Source organism: Desmodus rotundus, unplaced genomic scaffold (assembly GCF_022682495.2).
Source record: "Desmodus rotundus isolate HL8 unplaced genomic scaffold, HLdesRot8A.1 manual_scaffold_215, whole genome shotgun sequence".
NCBI lineage: Eukaryota > Metazoa > Chordata > Mammalia > Chiroptera > Phyllostomidae > Desmodus > Desmodus rotundus.
The window spans coordinates 73,738-80,779 of NW_026527275.1; positions in this window are offsets into that span (position 1 = coordinate 73,738).

Here is a 7,042-nt window from a genome sequence, read left to right on the forward strand (position 1 = left end):
ATTTAGTCACTTGTATTTCTGTCTATTTACATAAATTTATATACTATGTTACAAATCTCTCTCGCTCTATTTGTGGATTATCCACATACACTAAAGGTGAAAGGGTTGGGAGTTTATCGGTCAGCTTTTGCTGTGTAACAAACCCTCCAAAACCCAGTGGTTTAAACAGCACTGATGTCTTCACTAGTGTCCGAGGCTGGTTGGTCTAGCCAGTGCTTGACTGGGTTGGCTCCAAGCTGAATGTTGGATCCAGGTCTGCGTCGCATTTTTTGGACCAGCAGGCTGGCTGGGACATGTTTTTCTCACGGCGATGATAGAAGGGCAGGATGCAACAGGGCAAGTCCAAGTGCACATGTCTGGCCTTTGCTTATATCACCTTCACTAATGTACCATTGGCCAAACTTGAGTCATAGGGCCAAGCCCAGTGTCCACAGAGCAGACATGAACTTCGCTGCTGGCTGGGAGGCACTGCAAAGCCACAAGGCAAAGTTCACAGGAAAGGGAGGGGGGAAGGATTGAAAACAATGATGCTGTGAAAGGGAAGCGAGCTGGTAACAAAGGACCTGCTTCTGACATTGTTCTGACGCAGTTCTTAGAACCCAGCAGAACTAAAATTAAGGGAAAGTTGCCTGGGACTCCTACTGTGAAAGATGACATTTCTCATCCTGAACATGTTTAGGCTAGAAGAATCGACTCCACAAAGCTTTTAAATAGGTCACCGTCCACCTCTACCCTACGTCTGTGCCTTTCTACAGCTAGCCCAGTATTTCTGCAGAATAAGGACAATCACTCTGTCGTCGTCTCTCTGTATGCTGGAACTGTACGGAGATGGTGTACACAAGATTCATCGTGTGCTAATGGCTGGTATCTCTGAACAGCAATAGTGAATATAATAGCCATGCTCTTTGTGGACTTTCTTTGACTTTAACCTTCACGGCAATCCCATGAAGGAGGAATTGTTTGTTATTTCTGTTTCACAAATGACGAACTTAAGTCCTGGAGGCACAGCTAACAGGACCAGGGTTTGAACTTAGTTGCTGTCATTGAGCACTCTCGTGCTTGTCCCCTACTGCCCCCGTGAAGACGCTGCCATCGCCGCCGCCCAGTTGATACTGGGTGACACAGGTACGTGCTGTAAAATAAGACCGAGCATGCATCTGTAAGATGTGTGTGTGTTTTGTAATAGAGAAAATTGTTCATCTAAATTGCATTTGAGCACTACTACATCCTGAGGATTTGGGTTGTTATAGCAGGAGAATGCATTTTACAAAACAAATGTGAATTTTCGAAATACTCACTGGGCCTCATTGGCCTCTCCAACCAGTGTGGCCCAGGCCAGCCATGCCTGCAGTGGACTAGCAGCCTGAAACCTTGTTCCCATTCCTACCTGGCAGGTCCCAGCCCCAGGGCCCCTCACTCCCTGCCACAGCTGAGGAGTGTGCAGGGAGCTCTTCCTGACCCAATGCCTCTTGAAAACCTTTCCTTTATTTCCCTCCTTGCTTCTTTAATGTGGTCCGTGTCTGTTCCTGGAACCGGGTGATACCTGGGCACATGGAGCCCTATTTGAAGAAGCCTCCCAGAATGCAAACCTTCAAGGACCCTCTTTCTGGATCTGACTTTAACCCTTCAACTTCCCGCCTCCTCCTTTGCATGTCGGTCTGAACAAAATGAACCTCTGGACTTTGAAATGCTTTCAACAGTCATTTGAGAACTTGTCCTTTTCATGTTTTAAGCTATAGAAATAATTCCTCTGAAAAGACTGTTCTTAAGAAAAAGACTTTGGGTATGAGCTGGAGGGAGTACACCACACCCCTTAAGCCTGAGGGCTTCCATGTGAACCAGGAGTCAACAGTTACTCTTCAGCTAGGGCGTGTGTTTTGCTTCTTCAACGAGAGTGTCCTATTTGGGGTGGCGTGCATTAGGGATGGCTAATGGGAATGGTAGGGTGATCAAGCCCCCAGAAGGGGTGTGATTCAAATTATTTTTGTAGCTGTGATGGCCCACACTCTGACCAATGAGAACAGACAGTGGTCGTGAACAGCTGGGGGCTGGTACTGGTGTCCCTCAACGCTGGTCCCTGGCTCCACCTAGCAGGAGTCTGGCCCCTGACTCCTGCTAGGTGCTTTTGTGAACACAGCCTACTGTCCAAGGGAAAACGTTCATCACCGTTTAGGACATTCAGTTTCTTAAGGCAATTTCAAAAGGGAGTTTGCAAACACTAACTCAAATGAACACATGTACCCCTATGTTCATTGCAGCGTTATTTACAATCACCAAGATTTGGAAGCCGCCCAAGTGTCCATCGGTAGATGAGCAGATAAAACAGCTGTGATGCGTTAGCACAGTGGAACCCTATTACGCCAAGTGCAATAAGCCAGTCAGAGAAAGACAATTACTGCATGATTTCACTCATAGTGGAATCTAATGAACACACTGAACTAACAAAACAGAAACAGACTCAAATGTACAGAGAACAGACTGACAGCTGTTGGGGGGCGGGGGCTGGTTGGAGGGCTGGGTGATAAAGGTGAAGGGATAAAGCAAAAAAAAGAAAAGAAAACTCATAGCCACAGACAACAGCATGGGGATGACCAGAGGGAACGGGGGTGGGGGAGGTAGAAGAGGGTAAAGGGGGATAAATGATGATGGAGGGGACTTGACTTGGGTGGTGAACACGCAATACAATGTATAGGTGATGTGTTATAGAATTATATTAACACCTATATAATTTTATTAACTCATGTCACTCCAATCAATTCAATTAAAAAAAAGGGAAGAAAAGATTTTTTGAGCAATGGCTAGAATATGTTACTCCTTCTTAAAGTCCACTGCTGATTGAGAACATAGAAATTCCGGCTTATTCATTCAAAGATGAGCATTGTTCTCTTGTCATGCTTCCTGGTAATTGATATACTTAGCGGTGGCTTCCATGAAGTGTCGGTCATTTTGACGAAATGTCAGTCAGGTGACAGATGTCTGACGTTCGGAGAACCTTAAACCTGGAGAGAATGGGAGATCATCACTAGCTTAGAGCAGGAGGTGTGGAATTACCGCGTTCTAGAGGAGAAAGAGCTGGATTTGGAAAGAGAAGTCGGCTATGTCAGTGCACAGGTCACCAGATTGACATGGGGTGCGGTCCACAGGCCAAGAAACCAGAGCCCAAAACACGTGCAGGATGCGAGGCCGGCCTAGGAGTCTGGGAACCAAGCGAGCGGTGCCACCGAAAAGACCAACCCTCTTCATGGCAACTTACTTTAACTAACTCCATGTACAAAAGGAAATGTAAAAACGCTGTTTGTTCCAAAATGCCCAACAACAGAGGGCTAGTTGAACAATTACAGCATATCTGTAATTTAGAACATGAGCCAGGCCCTGAAAGCTGTGTTTTTAGGGAAGCGATGCTACATATTTCTTCCTACATCCATGGAAAAGCCCGCATGGAGACCACAAATATCCAATTCAAACTGCTGCGTTGCTTCTGGAGTGGGGGGAAGGGAAGTGGGGGTGGGGGAATGAGCGTGCAAGTGGAGTTTATCACATGTGTGAGGTTTATTCTTCAGCTGGGTGGTGGGTCGGTGCGTGTTCAGTATATGAGTTTCTATGCTTTTGTATGTTTGAATTATTTCATAATTTAAAAAATCATGTTCTCAAATTCTAAGCACATGACATGTTCATGATAAAATATTAAACAAAAATCAATCAGTCTATAAAATAGATACACAATATGATATTAATTTTGCCTTAAAATAATATGTATACATTATGTGTGTATCATACGCACACATGTAGAATATACACACAAATACGCACATATAGAATATACACACATATACACACAAATAGAATAAAGTAAAAGAGGCTATCTCTGGTGACTTTTATTTTCTTAATTATTCTGTTTTATGTTATCTGAATGTTTTACAATAATATAGCTCTTATAATCTAAGAAGTGGTCTTATAAAATATGATCTCGGACAATTAATGAAAAGTACATTGTACACATTCGCTTTTTTAAGATCCCTACCCGAGGACATGCTTATGGATTTCGGAGAGAGAGGAAGGAGGACAGACAGAGAGAGAAACTCAATCAGTTGCCTCTGGCACGTGCCCTGCAGGGTGGAACCCACCACCAGGCACGTGCCCTGACCTTTTGGTACACGGGCTGACGCTCCGATCAACTGAGCCACCTATTACCCATACTATTTAATGATGCACTTTTTTCATTTTATACTGCATCATGGGAGATTTAAAAATATCACTATATGTAGGTTTACCTCATATATATATTTTAAAAGGTGATATTTAGTTATTTTGTAGAGAGAGGGGAAGGGAGGGAGAAAGAGAGGGAGAGAAACATCAATGGGCGAAAGAAACATTGATCCGTTGCCTCTTGCACGGCCCGGGCCAGGGGTTGAACCTGCAACCCAGGCATGTGCCCTGACTGGGAATGGAACTGGTGACCTTTCGCTTTGTACGACAAGACCCAACCAACTGAGCCACATCAGCCAGGGTGGATCATTCTTTTAATATTATCCTATGATGCCCTGGCCAGTGTGGCTCACTTGGTTGGAGTATTGTCCCATAAACCAAAAGGTCGCAGGTTCAGTTCCTGGTCAGGGCACATGCCTAGGTTGTGGGTTTGGTCCCTGATCAGGGAATGTTCTGGGGGTGAGGGTGGCAGCCGATCAATGTTTCTCTCTCATATGGATGTCTCTCTCCCTCCAGTACCCTCTCTCTCAAATCAACAAGCATGTCCTCACATGAGGATAAAAAAAAAAGTCCTGGCTACTGTGTCTCAGTGGATTGAGTACCTGCCTGCGAACCTAAGGGTGGTGGGTTTAATTCGCTGTCAGGCCACATGCCTGGGTTGCCAGCAAGGTCCCCAGTAGGGGGCGTGCAAGAGGCAACCACACATTGATGTTTCTCTCCCTCTTTTTCTCTCTCCTTTCCCTTCTCTTTAAAAATAAATAAACTTTTAAAATCTTTAAAAGGATTATCTTAGGATAATCTTTTCATGAAAGTACTATATATGAAAGTACTATTTCAGTGCACTGTTCTAAGCTCAGTGATGTTTTTTGCAAAAGTTTCCCAGGTGAGATGCGCGACAACATTGCAGAGTCAATCAGCTCTATCATCACCCTCCCTTTAAAATGGCTGCTTTTGAAATTAAATAAAAATAAAAATAAAAATAAAATGGCTGCTTTTTAAAAACATATGGTTCCCAGCTGAAGTTTTACCACTGTGGCTGCTTTTCTTCCCAAAAGATTATACACCAGTTTGATCAGTTTCATCAGTGAGAAAATATTTTCTCCTCAAGTTAGGAATGAATTTCTGCAGTTGGAAACGATTCTTATATTAAAAATATGGAATCAGAACATGTTCTTCATTCAATGGTAGGAAATGTCTTTCGTCAACATTCACTAAATCACTAAGAATTGCAAGGCAATGTGTCAATAGTGGCAAAAGAAAGAGGAATTGCCTTATTTGTCCATCCAGCCTGGTGCCCTGGGCCAGGCGAGGCCACAGTGTTAGCTCTGAGTATGTGCCCTTCCCCTGGCCCATGGATGGAGAACTGTGAAGCTCTAACCCACTGAGGACATATGAGGCTTGTCTGGAAAAAGTCTAGCCATTGTTAATATAACAAGAACAGCTTGTGCAACATTGATGTAACCTGGCAGCAGAGGAGAGTGGATTGGAATGCACATGCGTGAACAATGATGACTTCACTGTACTAGTCAGCGGGGGCGGTAGACGCCGTTGAGGGAGCACATGTACTATGTGGCTGTCGAATTCAAAATGACTGAGCGAGTAGAGCAACAAATGTGCATCAAACTTTGCGTTAAAGCTTGAACATTCCTCTGCAGAAACGATTCCCATGATTCAGAGGCTGCAGCTAGGGGCAACTGGTGATTGGCAGCTTCATTGCAGCAACGTGCCTGCTCATGCATCATGTCTTGTGCAGAGTTTTTTGCTGAAACATCAGATCACCCAGGTGACTCAGCCTCCCTACAGCCCAGATTTGGTGCCCTGTGACTTCTGTTTTTTCCCAAAACTAAAATCACCTTTGAAAGGCGAGAGATTTCAGACCATTGATGAGATTCAGGAAATACGACGGGGCAGCTGATGGCGACTGGGAGAACTGTGTGAGGTCCCAAGGTGCCTACTTTGCAGGGGACTGAGGCATCATTGTTCTGCGTACAGTGTTTCTTGTATCTTCTTCAATAAATGTCTCCGTCTTTCATAGTACATGGCTGGATACTTCCTGGACAGACCTCGTGCAAGAGTTGGAGGAGGGCTCCATCCTGGATGAGGAACAGAGGGGAGAAATCTGGCTCAGGATCTCGTTGTTGGCAAGATCTATTCTCCAGAGAGTTCTACCTCCAAGCTCACCCACCCCGTGCAGTAACTCAGGCATTCCTCCCTCAGAACCTCATGGAGGCTGGTCCTGGCTTCAGGGTCCTGCTGACGGGCGCTGAGTTTGAGGTCCAAGGCAGTGGTGACACTGAGAGGCCCAGAGAAGTGGCCATCCCCTCTGTCCTTCCTTTCCTTGTTTCCTTGCTTTCCTGAGAATCTTAAGTCCCTCCCCTTCCTGCCGCATCTATGGTCCCGATCTTGTCTAAGCAGGCATGGACCAAAGCCCGGGTTAGGCGAATGTCATTTGAGTGAGTAAATGAATGGCCCGGTATGGCTCAGACTTTAAAATACTTATGCAAACATTTCAAACTCTTTCAGGGTTCTCTAATTATACTGTATTTTTAGATAATGAGTTTTATAAGCTTGTCACTTACTGAATAAAACAATTTTTTAAAAGATGAATAACAGACACATACTTACTGCATATGTGTGCACACACACAGGTCAATATATGCCAATATATGTTTATTTATTTTTTATATTTAGATTTTACTTATTGACTTCTTAGACAGAGGGGAAGGGAGGGAGAAAGAGAGAAAGATCAATGTGTGAGAGATATATCAATCGGTTGTCTCTCACACTCCCCCAACTGGGTCCACAACCCAGACATGTGCCCTGACTGGGAATCGAA